We start from the raw sequence: 27292 nt of genomic DNA, 5'->3' as shown, positions 1-27292 counted from the left end.
TAATTGTTATGGTTTTTTAGTGTTTGCAATAACAACACGTAGTTCCTCTATGATGCTAAACTGCTCATTATATGAAGCTAAACCATTTTCTGCTTTACAAATGTCTTCCTTATAACATCAATACACAACTGTGCGACAATTTCGCAATACTATGCATAATAATGCTCATTTCATCGTTCACTCATGCGTTGCTTTCTTTAAGAGATTGTTTTAATTAGCATTTTATAAATAAGCTAGGAGCAGAAACGTGGACAACTACCATTAAAGAACAAATAATTTCAGACTGCGAAAGACCTTTTGAAAAGTTTGAAATGTGACTGGATCATTTCAGCTCCAGCTTTATCTCAGGCAAAAAGCAGCGGTTCCGTTAACATCCTTATATATTATTTCTGTAGCCTGTTTTTGGTTTCTACGCCAGATTTTCCTCAATTCTTGATCGATTTCTTTGATTTACACCTTATTTTAAAGCTTATGGTGCTGACTACTGACGAAAAATAGACTCACGGTCTAAAAATTGTTTTTTTCAGTCGAAAAACGTGTTTTAAGGAACCAGAATGAGGTTTTCGGTTAAACTTATAAATTTAACTTGCACTATGACCGACAGAGCTGAATAACTTGATTGGCAGAGCGTTCTCCTCGCAATCAGGAGAATGCGTGTTCGGGCCCACGTCCGGACAATCTGCATCAAAAAATTAGAGAAATATCGCGCATTACATGAACAATGAATAACAAATATGAGGGAATACATGAGGTAGAAACGCTCCTAGCTGTTATGAAAACTTGATGCAACACGGGGCTAAATTGATACTCAATTGTAAGGTTTTTTTTAAAAGCTTTGGCTCCGGGAAGAAAATTAAAGCATAATGTAAGCGAAAATATAAGTATCGGGTTTAAGATTTCAGACTACATTATAATTGTTTTTTGTTCAGTAAAATATAATAAATCGTATGTTGAAATGTAGATTCTTCTAATGAGTTTTTGACTCTTTGTACAAATAAAAAAAATACTACCTCAATTTAAAGGGTAATATATATATATTTCTTCTTTTTGCAAAAAAAAAAAAAAAAAAAACAAAAACAAATAGCGTATCACATTTTTACTACATTTGAAAAGCTACGCTTAAAAAAGCACTTAGTTCAAATTATTTTGTATTTTAACCGTACAGTTAAATGATGAACACGTGCTGCCATCTAAGTTATAACGGTTCAAACAGCCTGCGATAACAAATTGTAAAAAATTTTAAAAATAAAAACACTTCTCGGCAAGAAAAAAAATTTAAAATTACCTGTGAGTTTTTTTTTTTTCGGTAGAGCGTTCGGCTATAAACTGTCTAAACTTCGGGCCAGTTCGGGCTGTCCGACATAATAGCAAATTTACAGTAATATTACGCATTACATGTACTCATAACATACAACAGATAACACACGTAATAAAATAATAACAGTGGGAATGCTATTTGGTGTTTCGACTCCTTTATGCAGGCTACAGTTATCATTCAGATAAGTTGACCGCTAATCGAAGGGTGTTCTTCCCTTTTTTTTTAAGCTTTGACTCCGTCCAGACCACTGAGCATAATGTAAGCAGAAAAAAGTATTATATTTACCTCAAGGGAATCCTTTTTGTGCAAAAAAACATTTTCATTGTATGCTGAAATGTAGATTTTTCTAATAGCAGTGTTCGAACTTTTGTACAAATGAAAAAATACTACGCCAAATTAAAACTACGAGTTTCAACCAGTAACTCTTTAATTATTTATTCGAATACGATATAAAACATTAAAATTATTATCAACTTCATTAGTAAGAAATCATTTTCTACTCCTCTGCTTTCGGCTGAAAAAAAAAAACATTTTGTCTAGGTTCGAAAAATTACACTTAAAAAACGGACTCAGTTCAACTGGTTTTGGTTTTGAATTTTAAGTGTTCGATTAAAAGAGAAACAAGTGCAGGCTTTTAAACCGTACAGGTTAAAGAAGCCTGCTTTGGGAAATTATTGAATATTCAAAAATAAAACACTTATTTTTTCAACCAAATTTATTACTTCTCTAGAATGTTTGTTTCAATCGCTACGTGAGATCTTCCTCATTCTTTAATCAAATTCCATGTCTTACGAATAATTTTAAATCGTATCATGCCGGCTAATGACAAGTAAGGGCTCGACGTAATTTTGTACAAAATTTCAAGGCTGTAGGTGCTATGGGGTCTTCAGGACGCAGGCCAGCCACTGAATTCCTTTTTTTGACCTTACTTTTTTTTAATATAAAGAGATTACAGAAAAGAAAAGAAATGAAATGATTGTTGGAAATCCCAAAATATATAAAGAGGCAGAATTAGTGGGCTTCTAAAATAGAACTATTTATTGAACAAAACACGGACATCGCACAAACAGATACATGACTAGACAGCAACTTAAAATCCACTACGCCATAGCGTATGCAACTTGAAGATGACGTCACAAGCGACAGTCAATCACGGTTATGGGAACAGTCCACATTTGAATACATTGCAGCTCAACAATGGTAAGCAGAAAGTTATTTCAATCGACGTTTGTTGTTGTTGTTGTTTTCGTGTCCATCGACTTTAAGAGATATTGTCTGTAAGGATCAGGCAGGTTGTGATTGTTGACGTTTTTAATTTTCTTTATTTTTGCATATGTTGTTCCTTATCGTAAATGTAATGTAAATCCAAAATATGAGTTTTGTATGACTGACCGTTTTTGGGAAATTAAATTTTTAAATTTAGGGGGCGTGGCACATTGTTGCGTGTTTTTCAAATTTGCAGATTTTTAAAGTTCTTGTTGCTTTAAGCGCCCTTATAATGACATGGACTTTTAAATTCTATACTATTATGTGGTCATGTTAGATACTATTACAGCTATCAAATCGGTGTCACTACGAGGGCGACGCCCACAAACTCCGTTTAAAAATGACCGAAAATGAAATTTTTTACTATATTCAAGGCCAATTTTCTCAAATTGCCTTCATGATGACACCAACATTTTTACATCGATTTGTAGCTACACTTGCATACTTCAAAAATATGTAATAAAATTGGTGTCACTATAAGAGCGCCAGAAGATATTGGAACTTTTATTTGATAAATTTCACAAAAACGCAAATGTTTAAAATCTAACTACCACTTTCGCCCTCATAGCAGAGATCTGAAACTAATTAAGTTTGATAACCAACATTTTTGTCTAACATTTCAACTAAAAAAAACGGTGTCACTCCTATTACTTTCGGAAATATAATTATTCGAAATTAGTATGTTATGGCGTTGTTTAAAGGAAGACTTTTCAAATTTGAATGGCTTTTTGCACCGTTTGTTTTAAGCTTTATTATAAAATTACAGTAGTGGCACCTAAAACAATGTGTTTCTAATACTTTTTGTGAAAAAGCTCTTTAGAAAGCATTAGAAACACAGTAAATCGATATAGGTACAGATGGACATATTGTGTAATGTGCATTATAGGCTAAAATAGTCATAGTAATGTTCATATTTTTTCAATCATACTAGTTTTTATCTGTTATTTACATTAAAAATGCAACTAAATATTTTTACCCAAACTAAATAAACATAATGTATTGCATAGTTATTCCGAAAAAAAATTGAGGATGATGTAGACAAAGAAGACATAAAAAAACGCATGATCTTTTTACATTTTTTTCGGCGGAAAACTTTTTTACTGTCCTTTATTACGCATTCCTTCAATGAATGGCATTCGAAAAGGGAGGCACAGTTGCTAGGGTTGTTGGAGCGTCGTACTGTTAATCAGAATGGCGCCAGTTCGAATCCGTGCCACTAAATATCTCTTTAATGTTTCTTTTTTTTCCGTCAGATGCTCACATGGGCAGGACTGTATTTGCCACAACCTGTTTTTTCACATGCGAAATTACTGATTTTTTACGTGTCACTCAGCCACACTTTTAATGATATTTATATTTGCATTGAAAATACGTAGAACCAAAAGGGGAGCGATGATCAAATTATCACAACGCTGTATTTAACGAGGTTTTGTTACTGATGTCTTCAAATTACATGCCTTCTCTTGTGCGCTTATTTTTTTCCGGTTTTTCTTCATAATATTCTTTCTTTGAAATTTTTAAAGAGCGAAATGCCTTATAAAACGATTCGAAGTACAGTGCGGAGTTCCGCACGGGTCGACTAGTTAATAAATATATTTATGCTCGCTTTTGGGTTTCAGATTTCTTTTTTGCGATTTTCATTATAACATGGTAATAACACAATCATCAAGATCACACAGAAAATGCAAACTTAATGTACAATTGTTTTTATACAACTTTAAGGAAAGAAATGAAACTAATAAGAATTATAAAAAGGAAAATGAATTTTAGATAAAATATGATTATAGTATACAAGTATTAAAGATTAGAATGAAACTAAAGACATCATAACACATTGTAAAGCAAAAACAAAATAAATTAAATCAGTCAGGCACAAATTTGTGAACAACTTGCGAAAATATAACATCGAATAACATTCAAATAAGATATGGCTTTTGTAAAACGCCATCCCATTGGTGACTCCTGTACACTAAGCATTTGCTGAATGACTACAGTCAATGGTATACAGGCTGTAACAATCTACAGAATAAAGAAGAATATAGTGTTTTGTCATTGAGAGAAGAAAAAAAAGTATTGTCATTGTATTGAAAGGGGGGGGGGATAAAAATTGCAGTTCGAGCTTGCTTAGGAGTATATAACTATCATATTTCTACTTAGACGTTTCAAAAAGTAAGGTAACAAGAGCTCTGACGGATGTGTAGCTTCTTCCAATGCAAAAAATCACGCTAAATATATTGAGGATGATCAAAATTCCAAACGGTGCCATTGGATGGAGATGGATGTCCACTAACAGGACAAAATGTCAATTAGAAGACGGATTGCGTTGACGGAAACATGTCCGGAAATGAAACAAGAAGTGTGATAAGCTTTTTGCGTTGGATGGTTCTGGACCACCCTTTGTAGAACCCTGACCTCGCACCCACAGATTTCCATCTTTTTGGACCTTAACACATATGGGAGGTTAGTAGTTTAGAAATGGCGCTGCGGTTTAGCAACCATCTTAATGTGGTTCCACGTTCCTGACGATGATTTCTTCCATTCCGGACCTTCTTTGAAGGTCCAAAGAGACAAAAATCAATTTGTGCAAGGTTAAGATACTAAGGAGAGCCGTCAAATACCTCTCAAAGCAAAAAACCTTATCACATTTATTGTTTCATTGGCGGGACATGCTTCTTTTGACGCAGCTATCTTCTAGCAGACATTTGATCCTGTTGATGGGCCCCAACTCTATCCACCGGCACTGTTTAAAAGCTCTGATCATCTTCGTTATCTTCAGCGTGATTTTTACTCATTCAGAAAATCTGCACAACCGTCAGAAGTCTTGTTAGATAACTTTTTGAACCCCCCTCCCTCCCACACCGTACTGTTATTTTAAATATTTCACTTATTCAAAATCGAGCGTCCTCCAGCACGGATTTGTTCAAAGTTGGATTAAGTCTACAGTTTTAAAGAGTCAGTTAATTATATTGCAGAAAGTAATGGCGATTATGGAGACGTCTCATAAAATTATTATAACTTCAAAAATAAAAACCATCCTAAAATGTATATTTATATATATTAATGTTTAGCATTTATCTCCTCGTATGCAAATTTTTTATAATATGCATCCCTGGGGAATTAACCTTTATACTTCTTTCTAAAGTGCAACGATTGTCTTAAATAAATATACGGGTTGACGTGGAAAAAACTCTTTGTCCAAATTATTCTGTTTACTAGACAGAAAAATTGGGAACGCTGCGTTCTCAGCATCATTAATGTGTTTTTATTTAATGAAAGCCCTAACATTAACAATATGTGTACACTTTATTTGCTGAGTTAAAGTAAACAGTGACAGGGGGCAATTTATTTAGAAAATAAACAGATATGCAGAAAAACACACACCGGCGCAATCGATTGAAAGGGCTTTTTATTTTCCTAATCATGTCCTGTTTACTTTTTTCACTGATAGGCTTTAATCGTGTTTTGCTGCAAAGAGGAAAATAAAGTTAGATAAACCAAGTAAAGGGAAAAATCTTAACTTAATCAATTTGCTTCTTAAGTTAATTTATTGCCGAGGATAACTGATTTGTATTTTAAAAGCATAATACTTAAAATGTAAGTATGCTAAACCCTAGCCCATTAAATCTATTAAATTATTTTCAAATATTTTTTTTCTTAAGTTTTCGTAAAATGGGTTTGTTTTCTTCACTCAAAAGTACTACATTTAGTTACTAAAGTTGATAGAACGAGAAAAAAAAGAAAGAAAGAAAGGGGGGAAAAAACACATGGACTCAGAAAATAATTTCATTTTCCTAACAGTTATTTTTTAATTAATTTTTTAAAGTGTCCGTTTTTTTCAAACAAGACGTGGTCCTTATCACGTCACAAATGGTGTACTTTGGCGCATTTCACTGGTGCACTGAATGTGTACGCTTGCTGTCTACAGCATTTCCACGTTATGATAATTCAGAAGCGAATTAAATATTGCGCTCTACGCTTGCTATCAGCCATATCGTTACCAGTTCATGTGAGTAAAGAAGCGAATTAAATATTTCCCTCTGTGCTAATGGCTACAGTGAATGGCAGTTCATCAATTGTGATGTCATGCGCAGAAGCATAAAAAATGAACATGAGTCTGCGCACCGGTTTAAATAAGTTTTTAAAATAGTAAACCTTGTCAAATTATTTAAAAAATGGTCAAATCCTGTGTTTCTAAGCAGGCTCTTTTAGAAAGAGATACTTTTAAAATTTTGGAAGCGACCCCATTTTTACTCTCTGTTAGTTTCGAGTATAACACTTTTGCAAATTCTTTCTTTAAATATTTCATTTTATAAGTTTGAAAATATAACTTAATTGGTACGGATTTTTCTATAAGTCTTTATATATTTCTTAGAGTTTATTTTGACTTAACTTATTTTTATCTGGAATATTCTCCTTTAACAAAAAATAAAAACGGAATAAGTCTTACTTTAAAGACATCAATCATGTTCTTCCGGTTTTCCACATTTTATGGAATTCCAAGTCTTAATGCTCATTCTGGGTGCAAACTTTATTTACAATTTTTACTTTCTACTTTGGAAGCAAAGTAGTAAAAATTTATTTTAAGCACTTGTCTGCACCAGATATTCCTTGTAATATTGTATTGCGGTTTTACACTCCTAAAAGATTTAGTTTCCCCTTCTAGATTAAATTATATTTTACAGACAGATAGAACGATACAGAGAATTTTCGATACCAGGAAATATTTCTTAGTCAATAAATCAAGCTAAAGCGTAAGATTATTTCTTGTTAAATATTCGAATGATAGCATTTATGAAATCTCAAGTAACTAAAAATATTTTATCTTATGCTTTACAGAAACATGTTTTAGTCCTGTTTATAAAACTTTGAAGGATATTAGAAATGTAATAGCTGTATACAACATGGGAACCATTATGCTAAATCGTTAAATCGTCACCTTTCTGCACTTAATTATTGATTTATCAGCTAAGTTATAAGTAAAATTACAAAGTACCAACTAGAATTTTTTTATTAGTTTATATCGTGCGGTAATATGTTGTGCAGAAAAAAAGGGAAAGTTTGGTAATTGAAAGTCTATTTCTTTAAAGAAGAAAAATACTACTTGGCTTGACAAATATTTTATTTGAAGCTTTTACGAAAAAAAAATAGATAAAATACTCTGAATAAAAATTATTTTGATGACGGTTTAAAAATTATAGCTATAGTCGCTCAGAGTACGTTGGACCCCGTTTGTCTCTTTATACAGAGGTTGACAGTTAAAATCCAATTTCAGCTCTATATTTCTAAACGAAAAGAACTATATTCATAAAGGTTATACCTAAGTACAGTTCAGGTGCCATGATCTCTACACAATGATGTCACGTACAGCACCACCTGACTGTAAAACTCTAAGTTAACGGTCGTATTTCAGAAACGATACGAGATACGTGGGAAAAAAACACTCAACTTCAAACATGTTCAGCATCATCAAATTAAGAAAGAATAGACATCTTTGTATCTGTAATGTAAAAAATAGTAGGCACAAAATGCATTTCAGCTACAAGCTGTTGGGGTTGCGTAGAATGGCTCCCACTTTCACCTGACCCGTGGACTTTTTGTGGAAAGAATACAAAACACAGCAGATATATGTAATCTCTACACTAACATTTCAGGAACTTTGAAACCGTGTAACGAATGCTTATGCTAGCGTGTCACTTGCCATTTGTGCAATGTGCAGTCCCTTGTCCAGATGTGCATTTGAGCTCATGTACACTAGTACAGATAGATGAGGCTCGTTCCTGGCACATGCAGTATTGTTCGATGCTATCAAACAAAGGCGTACCATTTATACGAACGATTTAAACATTACTGCGTGGAAGATTTCTTTTCTTTCTCAATTTTTTGATGCTGAAAAACTTTTTCGACATTTTCCCGTATCGGTACTCTTTCTGATATAAGAACTCTAACTCCGAGTTTTTTCATTAGATGGCACTGTAAGCGGCTGCACTATGTAACGCATGGCACATTTAACTTACTTATACATAACTTTTTTGACTATGGCTCCTGCCGTTCAGAAGTTATTGGGGTAACAACGGGGACTTGAGTACGCACAATGAATATTTGCAGGAAACTGCATACACGTGTCTCGAAGTTTCAGGAGCACTATTTTTAAACGCAAAAGAAGCTAGATTATGAATAAAGAAACATCCGACAAACATTTTGCATCCATAAGCTTTGTCCTTTTTTTTCCATTGAAAAAGATGTTCTTTGTAACCCCGAATCACGAGTATGCAGTTCCCTGCGAATTCGTACCTTATTACATTGTTATGTATTATTTCTCTGCACAACGGTGATTTAAGCTTGTGTATACTTTTGTATATGTATTGCCGTGAAAGACTGAAACTGGAGAATGTCAATTTTGACGGTTAATGTCGGCACTTACCAGATTTAGGACTTTTACAACAATATACGTACATTTTATATACGTATAGAAAAGCTTCAATAAATGTTTCCTTAAAGTTAAGTATGATTGTTTAAATCATTAAGCAGTTTTTAATATTATTTGAGATTAAAAATGAGAACACATTATTTTACCAATTTTTTTTTTCTTGTAAAAAAGAAAAAATAGAAATTTTGCTATATCCTATCGTTAATAAAAGCTTTGAATGAATTTATACGCCCTAAAACTGATCAAAAACACGTTTTTTTTCAGCAACTTTTGAAACATGAATGCTGATACAACAAATAAAAATGTATTCATCTAGCTAAAATTTACGACAGAGAAATAAAATTTTTCATGTAAATTCTTCCTGAAAATGAGCAGTTAAAAATAACCAGAAGAAAAATTTAACGAATAAATATTGATGCTGAAGCTCCCCCTGTGACTAGAGTTATGAACAGTTTTCCCATTTCGAATTACAAAAGCTAAGCCTCTTCCAATACGTAATAAAACAATATAATTCTTATTCTATTTAAGTGTATAGGACAAAAATCTCAATAATCGGTAAAGAGCTTCGCCGAAGTTTAACTGAAACCCTGATAATTTTGCTGTTATGGAAAATAAAATTCGATATTTACTCTGAACTTTAAGTAGCAATTACATAGAAAGAAACATTTTTTTTCGTTCATTTATAATGCAAACTGCATTTTAAAAAATATTTCTTGAAATAAATGAATATTATTATCAATAAATGCTTATGCATTATTCATACTCGGAATCTGAATTTTAATCTTATAAATAAAAAGAAATCATAGGTAAAAGAATTCTTATAATAATGTTTTTCAGGACGCTTTCTTACTTTCATATTTTATAACGCATTTTCCACATAAATTTTATATTTACTCTGGGTTTTGGATCAGTGACGCTGATTTTATATTCTATATTTTAAAGTAACGAGAGTTGCTGTCTTGGATGAAAAAGATGTGGGTTTTGTTTAAGAAATAAAAGTTATATATATATAAGATTGGTATTATCGTTATGGGAATTTCTTTATGATTTACATTACTTCAGCACCTCTCATCTCTATAAGCACCATAAATAATTTTACTTTACACTTAAAAGAACAAGAAAAACATTAAATCAAATCGGAGTTAATTACTTTTTGCTTCCCTAATATTATCATTTTCTGCATTATATGGGTTATGTATATCGAGGAGTTTTCAACGCAGCATTTTAATACATTTGGTTCAACTATGCGCTAATTTTCCCAGGTAGAGGAAAAAAAGTGGTAAAACATTTTATGAGAAAGAATTTTAAAGAAAGTCGTCTACGAAAAATAAAACCGTGAAAAAGATTTGACATCTGATTTTTGAAGAATGACAGAAAACAAATACAAAAATAAGAAATTAAATAAAAATAAAATAATAAACGTGTTAAAAAGAGAAACCCAAAACTATTCTCTGAAAGATCTTAAAAGACGAAAAGGAGGCTAAATACAAATAATGCTAAAATAAAGAAACAAAAACATAAAGTAAAATAAAATAAAAATAAAATTAAAACAGATTAAAAAAAAAGATAAAATATGGGTGTTACGATAGTCTTAAAACTATAACTATATCTGTAACTATAGTTACAGATAATAACATTTTCATTTTCTCATATTTATAATTAATAATTTACGTATCCGCCCTACAGAATGTTCAACTTTTTGCTTGAGCGTTTTGATATTATTGTTACTCATCGTAAAACTAATTTTTATGAGTAGAAAAACATCAAGTAAATTCTTGTTTTAGCTAATATTTTTCCTTTAGCATACCAACAAATTCTGCAGTTACAGAATGTCTAAAATAGTTCATTTTAATTTCTATGCTGCTTAGTGTCAAACTTTGTTTAAGTCCACTTAAAGATTAAGATTTCTGTTCAACAGTCCGAAAATATCCGATAAAATCCTTATAAAATGTGTTGAATACTTCTAATAAACTCATCTTGCAATACTTGAGCGTTCTCAATAAAAAAATATATATTTTAGAAATATTTGAGCAATTCTTTTAAAATACCCTTCTTTTTCAATTTTTATCTCATTTCCCACTAAAAAAAAGCGAACATGCACTAAAGAAAAATTAGTGCATCGTAAGAAGAAAGCTGAAAAAAATAAGAGAAAAAATTGTGATAAAGTCAATATTAAATAAAATAATTAAATAAGTATTTAAAAATTGGAAAGTAGAGTTTTCTAGGAAAGAAAATGGTGAATCTGTTGGTTTTTTCTGTCCCCACGAATACGTTTTGAGAGAATAGACACGATTCAAACAAACAATTTTTTTGCTCGGAAGATCTCGGCGAGGACAAATCATTCCCATATTTTATTATTTTAATTTGAACAACTTTTCGTTTTTTTTTTTTTTTTGAACAGTTTAAAAATATACATATATATTAGGACTCGACCGATGCATCGACCCGATGGTTCAGAAACGTAGCCATTCGCCTCGGCAGTCGATGCTAACTTGGAGAAAACATCGGCCCATTGGCCTTAAAAAACATTTAAATGCCGATGTATGGCCGATGTTTTTCGTTTTTTTTTTAAATCAAACTTTTATTTACCTATTTTTTACTGCATAATTAAAAGTACGTACAGCATAGGACCCGAAATCGAACAACAATGGAACCAACACCAGTTTTGGGCTTCAGAAATAGGCCGAGTTTCTGATCACTACCGAAATTTTCACAACATTGCAGACGCTTATCAAACACTCACTTTGATAATAGTTCTAAGAATTTTCTGCTCTTAAATTGAAATAATTACAGTATGCATTGGCATGTTAGTCGAACAATTTAGAGCAAACGAGCTGATGTGTGCATCACATGACTTCCTTTTACTAATATTTAATGTCATTTTCCCATTATTGGCAGTTTTAATGTGATTCAATAGTTAACTCTCTAACTGTCATCAAACTTTCCAAATCGAAATCAAATTAAAAAAAAAAAAAAAGAAAGAAAAGTCGCCAAGTTGGCGACAAAACTTGGCAACCGAAAGACTTGCGATATATGGCCAAGTGTCCGCGAAATTATAACACCACTTGAGTTTTTATCGAAATTAACAATGATATCCCCCCCAAAATTGGCAAAAGACACCCTTAGGAACATCCGAATGCAACCAAAAGGGAAGGTGCACAACTAGACCCTACTAGGAGTCCACGTACCAAATTTAAATTTTTTAGGACACACCGTTTTTCAGTTATGCGAGATACATACACACATACGCACATACATACGTACATACAGACGTCACGAGAAAAATCTTTGTAATTAACTTGGGGATCGTCAAAATGGATTTTTCGGGTGTCTGTACGTTCCTAGGCATATATCCACGTGTGGTCGAGTCGAAAAAAAAAATTCATTCGGGGTTGAGCAAAATAGAAATTAAGGCCAGTTTTTGAGCGAAAGTTTTTTTGCGAATACAATACTTCCTTCTTTGTAAAAGGAAATAAAAACGAGGCTCAAATTTGAGGATCCACCAATACCTTGGGTCAAAATTTCCGACATTTTTTCTTCCCGAACAAAAATGTAAAAAAAATCGATATGTTCCTGATTTTAGCTTACCCCTTTTAACTTAACACTAAACAAATAAATGCTCGCAGCTTCAGCATATAATGTGGCCCTTGATTGAAGATAAAACAGCAACAAAAGCTCAATCATAAGAATAGGGAAACGCCAAATTCAGGGTCTGTATAGTAATTAAAGTACTTAAAAAGTCATTTTTTTTCTTGATTTTAAGGCTTTAAAAGACTAGTTTTTTAACTGAAATCCTTATTAATAATCCTTATTTATAATTTTACATCTCGTCACATTAGAAAAATGGTTGCATGCTGCCACTGTATTTTTACTTCTTTTTACAAAAAAGGAAGTATTGTATTCGCGAAAAAATTTTCACTTAAAAATCGACCTTAATTTCCATTTTACTCACCCCGAATGAATATTGAGTTTTTTTCTGGACTCGACCAAACGTCGATCAGTGCCTAAGAACGTATAGACACGCGAAATATCCATAATGACGATCCCCGAGTTAATTACAACGAATTTTCTCGTGACATCTTTATGTACGTATGTAGGCATGTGCGTATGTGTATGTGTATATGTGCGTATGTATGTCGCATAACTCAAGAATGGTATGTCCTAGGAAAATGAACTTTGGTACGTAGACTCCTAGTGGGGTGTAGTTGTGCACCTTTCCTTTTGGTTGCATTCGGGTGTTTCTAAAGGGTTTTTTTTGCACTATTTTGGGGAGAAATCATTGTTAATTTCGATGCAAACTCAAGTGGTGTTACAATTTGGCGGACACTTGGCGATATATCGCCAAGTGTCGTCTTTTTCGTCGCCAAGTTTTGTCACCAACTTGGCGACAAACTTGGCATTTATATATATATATATATATAAATCTGGTTTCAATTTCGCCACTGTTGGCGATATTAAGAGTTAACTATTGAATCACATTAAAATTGCCAATAATGGTGAAATAACATTAAATTGGTGTAAAAGGAAGTCATGTGATGCACACACCAGCTTGTTTTGAAATAGAATCGGCCCCAAATGCTAATTTTTGCTTTAAAGAACGAACAGTAACCCTTAAACGTTTTTGTTGAAGTAACAACAAAGATTTGATATCGTAGACACGTCGCGGAACCCCTTGCTTATCCTTACGTCATCTCAGCGTGCCCCTGGTTTAGCCTGCGACGATTTGCCTATTCATAGGAGCAATAATATTTTCCTATACTTCCAGTAAATATTTTTTTCAGTCGTCCCCTGCAGTGATGCTTAGCTAAATACGTAATAGGAACATTTTTTCATGCCTCATTCGTTTTGTACACGGACATCTCATTTTCAGCTTCCATCATATGTCATTTTGAATGTCATTCATAAAATTTGGATTCCGGATTATTTCCATATTTTTAGTGGTACTATACAATTTTCCAAATTAACTATTTTTTTTTTGAAACAATTAAAAAAATTCTTCCCATTTTACTGAAAAGTAAACAAAAAGCAAATTTCTTAAATTATTTTGAGTACTATAAAAATGGAAGTGGCTCAGTGGCCAGTGGAAGTGGCCCAGTGGCTCAGTGTTAGCTCCCTTCGCGCTACCACGCACTGGTCCGGGCGATTAGAGCAAAAGGATACAATCGATCCCCGCACTAGCAGCGGCCGGCGCCAAGAGAAAAAAAAATATTTTTTCCTTCAAATGAACGAAGGAAAAAAAAAAAGGTATGAAAATAAAAAGTTCAAATTTAATATTTAACTTATGCTTAATAGCTTAATCTAGGAATGTGTGTTCAATCAATGGGATAAAGGAGGTTCCTGAAGCTTTTAGATATTTTTTAATTTGTCAAAATGAATGAAATTCTTCTCTGAATGAAAACTTCCATACGAAAAGAAATCTACATCAATATGACAGGCAAATATTATTACTTTGATTCCCCATAATTCCAGTGGTGTCCCGCGGATCGAACCTCATATTAATATAATTCTCGGACCAGAACACATACAAAAAGGAAAAAATATCGCCCCCCCCCCCCAGATTTAAAAAAAGCATGTAAAAGGAAACAAAATTACGAACTGAGAATTGGTCCTAAAGTTGTCGGCGAAGAGAATCTGCTTTATAGATACTAATTTCTGAACACTTGGCTCCAATTTCGTAACATTGTGATTAATCGTTGTTTTCGTTTTGTAACCTTAAAGAAAACAGCGGGCCACATGGGTCAGTTTCGTGGGCCGTACGTTGGACACTACTGCTCTAAACATTGAACGGTGCAACGTATAAGAATTATGTGTTGAGTGCTCTTTTATTGCTTTATTTTTCTAATTATCCTTACAATAATAAGCTTCACAATATGATAGGAATAAAATGTTTGTGAGACCAATGTAAAATTTAATTTCTTTAGCTGAGCATTAATCTCATTAGTGACTGAGTGAGGACTACTCGAAGTCTCATTAGTCCTGGGACACCATATCTTCAAGATTCGGATCTGCTGTCCCCTCCCTCTCGTCAATGTCTTTTTATTTTTGTCTCAAATTAAATGCAATTATTCCGTAAAGAGCCCCGCCAGAGTTTTTCAATTGGACCCCGCATTCGTTAAGGCCGGCTCTGGTTCTATCCCGGATCGGTCATGTTTGACTCACCCATTCATCCCTTCAGTGGGTGGATAAAATTAGTACCAAGCGTGCTTATGATATAAGTCCTAGGGGTTCCGCGTTCGGCTGACCACCAAACCGGAACATCTGCCTAGCACCTCACAGCCCTTGATCAGGAAGACTGAGATGGACACAGTACGGCTTGGCCGCCATGGGCTGTCGTTCCATTAAGTTTGGCATTTGTAAAAATGAGCATCTAAATACCAGATGCATTACTATTGCTTCAATTTAAAAAAAAAAAGACAATGAATGTTCTTTCAATACGTAATAAGTATAAAACTCAGCAAGAAAATCAGTAAGGAATGAGTATGAGAGAGCACTTTACCACAAAATGTAATTTTTTAAAAAAGAAAATAAGAAAGCATGAGAAAAACTCAAAACTATATCTGGTTAGTTGAAAGTATGGTTACATAAAGCTTAAAAAAAGTGAAAGTTACAGATAAACCTTATTTTAAATACCGTATACACGTAGTTAAAATAAAAATATTACTTTAGAATCCGAAGATATTTTGGAATATCACTGATGAATATGAGCTGAAATTTTTTTTACTTAAGCCCTAATTTTGACCTTTTTCAACACAAAAGTATAGCATTCTTAAATTCCTTTGAGTACTGTGAAAATGAGCTTATAAGTACCAGAAACTGCCGTTGTTTTAAATTTAAGAGCATGAAATTGAATTTTTTCTTAAGACAAAAAAAGCTCAGCTATGAACGCGAGTGAGAGATAACTTTACCATGAAATTTAACTTTTTAAAAATGCCTCGAAATTGCGGGAAACATGAAAAACTATATTTCATATTACTAACGAAGAATGCGAAGAAACATAAAAGCTGCAGATATTTTTTATACTAAAATGCTATACTGTAAAATCGAAGACAGAACGTTATTGGAAAATAATGGGCAGCTGATGTGCCCAATTTCTGCCAGTAAGATACCTTACAAAAACCAGGAACGTTTTCCGCTAAAATTCAGTAACCTTCCTGAAATTATCCCGAAGGCTTCCTAAAAAACTCAGAAGTCTTCCCGTTTGAAGCCAGTCGTGTTTCTGGAACTTTGGAGTAAGCTTAGGCAGGTAAAATATAATAGCTTGGCACCTTCCTGAATTATTAAGGAAGTTCAATAAGTAGTAATGCAAACATGGCCAAAGCTAAGGCAGAATTGCAAGCAAGTTTTTCAAAATATTACTCGCCTGCAATTCTTGCATAGCAACGTAATCCATACTTATTCGTACCCTTTGAGAGGTTATTCAGCATGGATGGGCCTTAATCAGACAGAAGTCGATACTTTATAAATACGCTTAGTTAATCTTTAAACTGGGAGCTAAAAATATTTTTTACAACAGCATTCGTGCAGCTTGTAGCAATTCAGGAAAACTTTGGCAGTGATACGTAATTTTTCCTGGAAGTGGATAAAATTCATTGAAATCCTGAAACGTTACACGGAAATACTTCGTAACGTTTAGGAATTTTTTTACAGTGTACAAACAAGTAATTAAAATAAAAATGCTCAAAATTACGAAAATATTCTTAGATAATACTGAAAATGTGCATTTAAAGAAGCATTATTTTCAGCCTTTATTGTAAGCCTTTTCAAAATTAAATAAAATAAAAAAATAAATAAATATTTAGTTATTTGAGTACTGTGAACAGGAATGTCAAAATAGGAAACACAGAATTTAATAAAAAGCTTGGTTGTAAGCAAATAGGAGAGATAAATTTGGAACAAAAATTTAATTTTGAAAAATTACAACGAAATCTCGGATAACATTAAAAACCATGCCTGGTACAGCTGAAGTGTGTGTACATACAGCTTAAACATGTAAGCGTTGCAAATATTTGCATAATTATTCAAGTACAACAAATACGCTACTGAACAAGATGGGCTAAAGAAGTGTTTTCGTATGAGTGAATTGCATTAAGTAACGCTATTTCTTTATATTATTTACTTTTATAAATTATGGAACGATGATATAAAAATAGTTTATTAACCACTATGTTAAGAATGTTAGTGTGCTGGAAACAAACTTTAAGTGATACAAGTGACACATTAATAGATTGTTTTACTGAAGAAAAAGCCACGTTGAATAACTGGAATACATAAAAATAGTTTTTAACTGTAATTCTATTGATAAAAAGTAGATGTTTTAAACCAAACTACACCTTTGATACAGCAAACAGGTTATTTTTAAATTTCAAACACAGTATTAAGGAAATAAAATTTAACAAATAAATTTTCATTTTAATGGCAACACTTACCTTCTCACTTTCTATTTTAGAAGTTCCTTATATTGTCAATGCAGTTCCTTCCATTTTTTAGCAATAGAATGCGAAAAGTTTTCATTAGCAGTATGTCTTGAAATGTCTGATGATTCAACAAGTGTTGATTATGCTCTTTTCAGTGTTCTCGGTCACAATTGTAACTTTTCTGTTAACACAATGTCGAATTTTCTGACAATTCTTGAAATATTAGTCAATGATATTCACATATGTCTCTCTTAGTTCTTTGAAATGTCTGTGGTTTGAATTAAAACTTTCCAAAGTTTGATTTTTAATAATCTGTTAAACTAAAAAGTTCAGAGTTAGACTTACGGTATAAATTTGAGATACATTCGAAAAAGGAATATCAGAAACAAATATCGTTTAAATGTTTTATTCTAGTTTCATTTTTTAAAACCTTACACTACTATAGAACACGAAAGTCAATTTGTTTCTATACCTCTATGTCAAAAGTGTTCACGATATAGAAGCGTAACTAAAAACGTTTTTCTTTTCTGAGTAAAACTATATTTTTTTTTTGCGATTTTACCAAACGTTGTTTTATTAATATTTTATTTTCACACACATGTATTTCTTAGCTTAAGTGCATTGAAAATGTTGATATGAAAAATGCGTTATTTTAAAGTGTTTTAATTTGCATTTTGATGTAAATGTTATCAGTGATAGGAAAAATTAAATTTGTTGAAGTACTCAAATGTTTGCAGTGTACTGTTATGCAGTAAACAATATGTAGCTATAATCGTTATTTCAAATAAGTTGAATAAATAAAGATAATTTTAAGCTCTGCTTTTAAAGGATTGAGTCTTACTTTTAGCTACTCGATGAAAAGAAACTATTATATACATTCAAGCTTGACTTTCGCAAAAGCTGAATTAAACAACAATATTTAGTTGAAAATATTTTAATGCATTAACATTTAAGTGTAAGTTCAAAGACAAACACATCAATAACTACTTTCAGCATAAAAATTATCTTACTTTATCTAACTAAAATATTAAAAATTAGGATTGAGACATTTTTCCGTTTATTTACCATCAGAAGACAAAAACGTAAGTTTTAACATTTTACTGGGGCTGTAAGTAATATTATTATTATTTCATATAATGTTCGAAAGAAGTACGAAAGCTAAGTATTGTAATAAACCTGTTTTTTTTTCTTGTTGTTTTTTAAATCTCGCTTTTATTTGTTTGTATAGTAGTTAATCATTTTTCTTATTTTTGTTTCACAAATAGTCTCATAAAAAGGCAATTTTTTAATTACTCCTTGGAAAGTTGTGAATTATATGTTTCTCTCCACATTACAATATTATTAATTTTAAGTTTTTAGTAAACATATAAAAAACTTGAATGAATCATCTATGGAAAAAGCCCAAATCTTGCTCGTGTTTATTAAACTATGAGAAATTTAGTAACCATGACAATCAGTTTAAAATATAATGATATTGGAAAAATATTTAGATCGCAAATTATGGAATGAATTATAGATTCACGTCAGTTTTCAGATACTCTTATTGTAACTCAATGCATTATAAAGCAATCTAAACTTATTAACTTTCATATAATTTAAAATCCGATCAAAATTTTAATCTTTTATTTTTTCATATACCAGACAATTTTACCTTTTTAAAAAGTTTAAGAAATAAATTATCCGATTCTTTGCAGAAACTACAGATCCATATTTGGCAACGCAAAAGAGCAGAAGTGTTCTTCGGCGGCAGGTGATTTCGTTGCAGTTCCAGTGAAGCTTTTGAAGAAGCGCGACGACACCCAGTGGTTGAGCCGCTAACACAATCAACTTCTCCCGCCGGCTTCTGGCCACCGTCTACGCGAGATTCCTCTTCGAACGATCCCCCCCAAAAGAAGGTTCCGCGGGCGGGCGCAAGCGCAACAGATCTCCACCCCCCACAACATTCTTCTTGCAAGCGGGATCTGCGTTCCATTTTCATCTGCGTGTTCTTCTAGTGAACGGCAAAATTTACCGTTTATTTCTTTTTCAGAGCTGGCCTTTTTGTGCTCAATATTTCTTTGATTGCATGTGCTTCGAACTGTAATAAAAAATTGTAATTTTTAGTGAGAAGGATCGATTTACAATGCTTTCTCCACATGGGTCCTTCCATGTCAAGTGATCTAAAGGTTTTTCCCTTACCTTTTCGCATTTCTTTGAAATTTAGCTCATCAATTTTGCCCTTCGATTTAATACAAATTCCAAATTTTTAGATTTTTATCTCTTTTATTTTTTTATTTATGAGACTTTGATTTTTCGAAAAACTCTATTTTTCATGGATGCTTGAACATAAAATGGACGATAACTCAGCACCAAATATAGATAGAAAGATTTGGTAAAAGGCATTTTAAAGTACATTAGCTGCTGTTTGATAGGATACGCAACATGACTAATTTCAGAAAAAAATCATTTAAAAAAAAAATAAATTTAAATTTCTCAGAAAACGTAGAATGATTTTTTCAAAAATTTGTGTGTATTTTATCTTTATTTGTGCAAAGTTTCAAATTGGGATCTCAATGGGATCGTATTTTCGTCAATTTTTAAATAAAATTTTACTTATGAAATAATGACATTTTTCAGAGTCAAACTAGTTAAATGCGGGGTTCTCTTACTGGTGATGGTCTAGTAAGTAGTAATTGATCATGACTATGCTTGAAATGAGCTGACATGAATTTTTAGATTGGTACCCCCCCCCTCCTCCGCCACACAACCACTTATTATCTTTTTTTCTCAAAACTGTATCAAAAAAAAAAAAAAAAAAAAAAGCTGGCACGTAAGGGTTGTAATCATAATAAACTGGGACGCACGCTGCTAAACATCAGTAGCGACTAAGGCTTATAAATTGGGGGGGGGGGGGGGGGGGGGGTTATAAAAACTAAAAGTCAAAAAAACTTTAACACACAAATAGAACCACTCATTTGCAGTTTTTTTTTCTTTCGGAAAGTGGGACGGTGGTGGGAGGGGGGGGGGGAGGGCAATCTGGAATGAAGCTTAACAACATGGAAGGTTATGCTCAAACTAGCAAAATTTGTTTGAACTATAACTGCTTTTAATATATGTATAAATAGATCTCGCTGCATTACTCTCCTTTAAAACTGATATTAAAAAGAAAACTAGCATTAAAGAAAAGAAAAAAACAGCTTCACTCCAAATAGTGTAGAAAAACGGTTAGTTTTATGCGGATAGACATATGATCTGATACTTAGATTTATTTTTAGTTTAGTGTGAAAAGAAGGGAAAAAAAACAATGAAACAACACGGGGGGAAACACTACTATTTTGCTATGATCTTGGGGCAAACTATTTATTTCTTCCTTCCAAAATTGAAGGTTTGTGCAGGGGTAAGGATGAAATGAATCATAACTTTCCTTATCAGATAGTGAATTAATCAAGTACACTTTGTGAAGTTCGGATTGAAAAAAAAAAAAAAAGAAACACTTGGTCTGGAAAAAAAAAAAAAAAAAAATCAGGTGAGGCGTGATACTAGTATAGTGTTAATCGTATGTTTGGGTGGTGGTGGTGGGGGGTGGGGGTGGGGGTGGTAATGTACTTCGTCTTGTTTTAAAAAAGAGCATTTACCAACTTTTAATACGTTTTCTATTCATTTTGCTTTGTTTTATTCATCTATTTATTTTTTACCTTTTAAAAACAGTTTCGAAAAAAAAAAAAAGATTAAAAGTGGTTGTGTGGCGGAGGGGGGGGGGGTACCAATCAAAAAATTCATGTCAGCTCATTTCAAGCATAGTCATGATCAGTTACTACTTACTAGACCAGCGGTTCCCTCAACTTTTAAGGCCGTGGAACCCTTTGCGCTTTGCTTTTACCTCGAAGAACCTTGTCATTGTTTTTGACTTGAAGACAAAATTTTAACGATCTGGGAGTCAAATGATAATGATGAAAAACTATTTGAATGCTTTCTTCTACACCGAAAAAACTATTAATCAGTTGAAAATTTTCGTATTTTGATAGATTACCGAGCTTTAAGGTGTGCTGAACGTTGAACGTATTTTGACCATTTTTGGGAATTATCTGTCCATCTGTTTGTTTTTGCAAGTATCTGACAAATTTATTGTCGGTGTTCTAATTCAAAACGCAATGCATTGAATTGAACTAGATGTGCACCCCCATGTGAACTCGTAATGATTACGTGAAATACACCGCCAGCTCAGTCATTTCCAGCCGAGGACTGCAGTTTCGTGCTTATTAGCACTCATCAGCCCGGCATAGGAAAGTGACTGAGCTGGAGATGGAAAACCTCTTAAGGAAGCCAAGAGTGCCAAACAAACTGGTAGCTAATATAGAATTAGCGCAAACCAGACGAGTGACCGAAACAATGGTTCGGTTCAACTCGAATTTTGAAGGCAAGGCAGGTATATTCACAGTAAGGTACCGCCCTATAGCCAGGGCTAAGGCAGAAATACGTGAAATACACCGCCAGCTCAGTCATTTCCAGCCGAGGACTGCAGTTTCGTGCTTATTAGCACTCATCAGCCCGGCATAGGAAAGTGACTGAGCTGGAGATGGAAAACCTCTTAAGGAAGCCAAGAGTGCCAAACAAACTGGTAGCTAATATAGAATTAGCGCAAACCAGACGAGTGACCGAAACAATGGTTCGGTTCAACTCGAATTTTGAAGGCAAGGCAGGTATATTCACAGTAAGGTACCGCCCTATAGCCAGGGCTAAGGCAGAAATACGTGAAATACACCGCCAGCTCAGTCATTTCCAGCCGAGGACTGCAGTTTCGTGCTTATTAGCACTCATCAGCCCGGCATAGGAAAGTGACTGAGCTGGAGATGGAAAACCTCTTAAGGAAGCCAAGAGTGCCAAACAAACTGGTAGCTAATATAGAATTAGCGCAAACCAGACGAGTGACCGAAACAATGGTTCGGTTCAACTCGAATTTTGAAGGCAAGGCAGGTATATTCACAGTAAGGTACCGCCCTATAGCCAGGGCTAAGGCAGAAATACGTGAAATACACCGCCAGCTCAGTCATTTCCAGCCGAGGACTGCAGTTTCGTGCTTATTAGCACTCATCAGCCCGGCATAGGAAAGTGACTGAGCTGGAGATGGAAAACCTCTTAAGGAAGCCAAGAGTGCCAAACAAACTGGTAGCTAATATAGAATTAGCGCAAACCAGACGAGTGACCGAAACAATGGTTCGGTTCAACTCGAATTTTGAAGGCAAGGCAGGTATATTCACAGTAAGGTACCGCCCTATAGCCAGGGCTAAGGCAGAAATACGTGAAATATACCGCCAGCTCAGTCATTTCCAGCCGAGGACTGCAGTTTCGTGCTTATTAGCACTCATCAGCCCGGCATAGGAAAGTGACTGAGCTGGAGATGGAAAACCTCTTAAGGAAGCCAAGAGTGCCAAACAAACTGGTAGCTAATATAGAATTAGCGCAAACCAGACGAGTGACCGAAACAATGGTTCGGTTCAACTCGAATTTTGAAGGCAAGGCAGGTATATTCACAGTAAGGTACCGCCCTATAGCCAGGGCTAAGGCAGAAATACGTGAAATACACCGCCAGCTCAGTCATTTCCAGCCGAGGACTGCAGTTTCGTGCTTATTAGCACTCATCAGCCCGGCATAGGAAAGTGACTGAGCTGGAGATGGAAAACCTCTTAAGGAAGCCAAGAGTGCCAAACAAACTGGTAGCTAATATAGAATTAGCGCAAACCAGACGAGTGACCGAAACAATGGTTCGGTTCAACTCGAATTTTGAAGGCAAGGCAGGTATATTCACAGTAAGGTACCGCCCTATAGCCAGGGCTAAGGTAGAAATACGTGAAATACACCGCCAGCTCAGTCATTTCCAGCCGAGGACTGCAGTTTCGTGCTTATTAGCACTCATCAGCCCGGCATAGGAAAGTGACTGAGCTGGAGATGGAAAACCTCTTAAGGAAGCCAAGAGTGCCAAACAAACTGGTAGCTAATATAGAATTAGCGCAAACCAGACGAGTGACCGAAACAATGGTTCGGTTCAACTCGAATTTTGAAGGCAAGGCAGGTATATTCACAGTAAGGTACCGCCCTATAGCCAGGGCTAAGGCAGAAATACGTGAAATACACCGCCAGCTCAGTCATTTCCAGCCGAGGACTGCAGTTTCGTGCTTATTAGCACTCATCAGCCCGGCATAGGAAAGTGACTGAGCTGGAGATGGAAAACCTCTTAAGGAAGCCAAGAGTGCCAAACAAACTGGTAGCTAATATAGAATTAGCGCAAACCAGACGAGTGACCGAAACAATGGTTCGGTTCAACTCGAATTTTGAAGGCAAGGCAGGTATATTCACAGTAAGGTACCGCCCTATAGCCAGGGCTAAGGCAGAAATACGTGAAATACACCGCCTGCCCTAGCCCTGCCTTAGCCCTGGCTATAGGGCGGTACCTTACTGTGAATATACCTGCCTTGCCTTCAAAATTCGAGTTGAACCGAACCATTGTTTCGGTCACTCGTCTGGTTTGCGCTAATTCTATATTAGCTACCAGTTTGTTTGGCACTCTTGGCTTCCTTAAGAGGTTTTCCATCTCCAGCTCAGTCACTTTCCTATGCCGGGCTGATGAGTGCTAATAAGCACGAAACTGCAGTCCTCGGCTGGAAATGACTGAGCTGGCGGTGTATTTCACGTATTTCTGCCTTAGCCCTGGCTATAGGGCGGTACCTTACTGTGAATATACCTGCCTTGCCTTCAAAATTCGAGTTGAACCGAACCATTGTTTCGGTCACTCGTCTGGTTTGCGCTAATTCTATATTAGCTACCAGTTTGTTTGGCACTCTTGGCTTCCTTAAGAGGTTTTCCATCTCCAGCTCAGTCACTTTCCTATGCCGGGCTGATGAGTGCTAATAAGCACGAAACTGCAGTCCTCGGCTGGAAATGACTGAGCTGGCGGTGTATTTCACGTATTTCTGCCTTAGCCCTGGCTATAGGGCGGTACCTTACTGTGAATATACCTGCCTTGCCTTCAAAATTCGAGTTGAACCGAACCATTGTTTCGGTCACTCGTCTGGTTTGCGCTAATTCTATATTAGCTACCAGTTTGTTTGGCACTCTTGGCTTCCTTAAGAGGTTTTCCATCTCCAGCTCAGTCACTTTCCTATGCCGGGCTGATGAGTGCTAATAAGCACGAAACTGCAGTCCTCGGCTGGAAATGACTGAGCTGGCGGTGTATTTCACGTATTTCTGCCTTAGCCCTGGCTATAGGGCGGTACCTTACTGTGAATATACCTGCCTTGCCTTCAAAATTCGAGTTGAACCGAACCATTGTTTCGGTCACTCGTCTGGTTTGCGCTAATTCTATATTAGCTACCAGTTTGTTTGGCACTCTTGGCTTCCTTAAGAGGTTTTCCATCTCCAGCTCAGTCACTTTCCTATGCCGGGCTGATGAGTGCTAATAAGCACGAAACTGCAGTCCTCGGCTGGAAATGACTGAGCTGGCGGTGTATTTCACGTATTTCTGCCTTAGCCCTGGCTATAGGGCGGTACCTTACTGTGAATCGTAATGATTAGTTTTGGCATCAATCTCTTCAGAGGGTGGCCAATCCGAATGATTTCCTCTATTATTCTGACTGCTGCATTTGAAACAATAATACAAAGATTCATAAAAAAATTGGGCCTCATATGCATTACAATGAGAGAGGAGCTGATAAAGTTTTGCCGTTATTCATTTCCAAGGGGTTTCAGAACAAAAAGATGGCTGTTCTCTCGAAAAATAAACTGAAACATTTATTGTTTAGTTTTGAGTTGACTTTACCATCGATTAATTGCTCAAAGAAGGAATGTGCATCGAGTGCTTTTCTTGTCCTATGCAACTGCTGTTCTCTTGCATGATTCAGCCCTTGTGCATTATCAGAACTGGAACTGTGACCAAGACACTTAATCTATGAAACTTGGTTGTGATAATACATAAATTTGAAATTCCTCCAAGAATAAAAATTGCGCCAATCTGGTTAATATAATACGCAGAGTTCAAATGTCACCACAGCTAAAAAATTTGGTAAATGCGATAGTCCGTAAATATACATTGGTCAAGTGAAATTTACAGAAGAAAATTTCATGATGTCCACTACATTACTTCACTTCCCACTCCAAGGCTCTCCGATATCCGAGTGTAATACAGAGGTAGTTTCACCGCTTATAGGGTCCTGAAGTAAGCTCTGTTTTTTGATCCAGACCAGCAAGCAAATAACTCTAGATTCAAAAGTCCCAGAAGTATTAATTTGGAAAGGAAACGTTGAAGACTTAGTGACCAACCGCGACAGATTTGACAAGCACAAGTCAAATTAGCTCACAAGGTGGATCTTCAACCATAATTGGTATCCAACCTGTAATACTTATGCCACAAATCTGGTGCCTTACCGATAGGGATACCTCGGCCTGTGCTCACAGCATACCAGTTATCTTTGTACGAAAATCAACTTCTTAAAAACTGAAGCTGTGTCAGTCAAAGATACCACTTTAAGTTTGAAATAAGTCTATACATAAAAATAAAATTAAATTTGCTTAAAATTGCTTTAGCATTCAACAGTTATAATTGTCTTTGCAAGAAATTATATTAATATATAAAGAATGAAACTGTTTCATTGTATTACTGATAATGGCCGTAAAATGTGGCTTTATGTCGAAAAGTTGAGAACGTATAGCAAGAGAATAATGCATTTCAGAACTGAATTGTTGTTCATGTACACATTGGCTGGATAGCTTTAATTGTATTGATTATTTGTTATGTGCCGAAGCTGTTTTCGATACTAAGTTAAGAGCTTTCTTAGCAGGTAACTAGTATCTCTCTTCAACACCAACCCAAGATTAATTGAGTGAAACAAAATCAAACTAGTTTTTTAATTCGGAAAATATCTGAAGTTCACTTAATGATTCAACTGTTGCATGAACAGTTGTTGTTGTTGACGTGTCCGTAATAAACTACTACGGAAAGATTGGTGCCATTGTCTAAAAAGATTGAACTTCGTTATGACCAGATAAGACAACATAAAAAAGATTTACAGCACATAGAGAGGAAATAACACCCAGGGCTCCGACGGGAATCGAACCCGCAACCTCCGGCCTATGATGCGAAGCTTTTACCATTGAGCCACGGAGCCCCCGGCATGAACAGTGCCGTTTGGTAAAGAGATTTTGTGTAGTCGATTCAGAGTCGTTATGAGTGAGCGAGAAGTATTTCGCAAGGATTTTATAAGGTCTCTCGAATGAACAATAATGCTTTTTTAAATACCACGAAACAGTTGCACTGCGTTTTCTTTATAGAGATGGGTTTCTTGCAGAACTTCACTTTAAGAGAGGAAATCATTCAACGTTGTTTCCTCTTAGGCAGAGAATACAAAGACTCAGCTTTCCTTTTACTGTATCATTTTATCTCTCACAACAAAAGAGGTAACTTTCTCCTTGAGTGAAAATACAGACTTAGTTTAGTTCCCTAAAAATATGGGTAACAGATAGGCTGACTATACCAAACGACATCATGCAAAACGTTAAAAACTGCTAAAGATATTATTGCTTTTCGCTCCAGATTGCTCGCTGATCGAGTAACGTTCTGACGTCACAAGCAATGAAGTTATTTTTAAACATGAATTAATTTACAATTGAGAATGATTATAAAATTGTGTATGTATTTTTACCAGGCCTGCGGAGTCGGAAGGAAAATGTCCGACTCCGACTCCGAGATTTTGAAACGTCCGACTCCGACTCCAACTCCAAAATATAAAAAAAATTAAATTAACAAAACAAATAAGCAAAATGACACCTGAAGCCGAAATTTGTTGTTTATAAAGTCATCTGTTCCACCATGTTGCTTTCCTTGGATGACTTTTCATC

At 34.8% G+C, this 27292-nt stretch overlaps 1 protein-coding gene across 1 annotated transcript in view; it reads right to left on the bottom strand.

Annotated features, from left to right (window-relative positions):
• Positions 1 to 17561, bottom strand: part of LOC129220943 (sex peptide receptor-like) — a 195711-nt gene extending 178150 nt beyond the window's left edge. The window contains exon 1 of the mRNA XM_054855381.1: positions 17438 to 17561. The gene's annotated coding sequence lies outside the window, so the exon portion shown is untranslated. The remainder of the gene's footprint in view (positions 1 to 17437) is intronic.
• Between the last annotated feature and the right edge of the window lie 9731 nt (positions 17562 to 27292).

The sequence above is a fragment of the Uloborus diversus genome, chromosome 1 (assembly GCF_026930045.1).
Source record: "Uloborus diversus isolate 005 chromosome 1, Udiv.v.3.1, whole genome shotgun sequence".
NCBI classification, from domain to species: domain Eukaryota; kingdom Metazoa; phylum Arthropoda; class Arachnida; order Araneae; family Uloboridae; genus Uloborus; species Uloborus diversus.
This window is presented reverse-complemented; position numbering and strand designations above follow the sequence as displayed.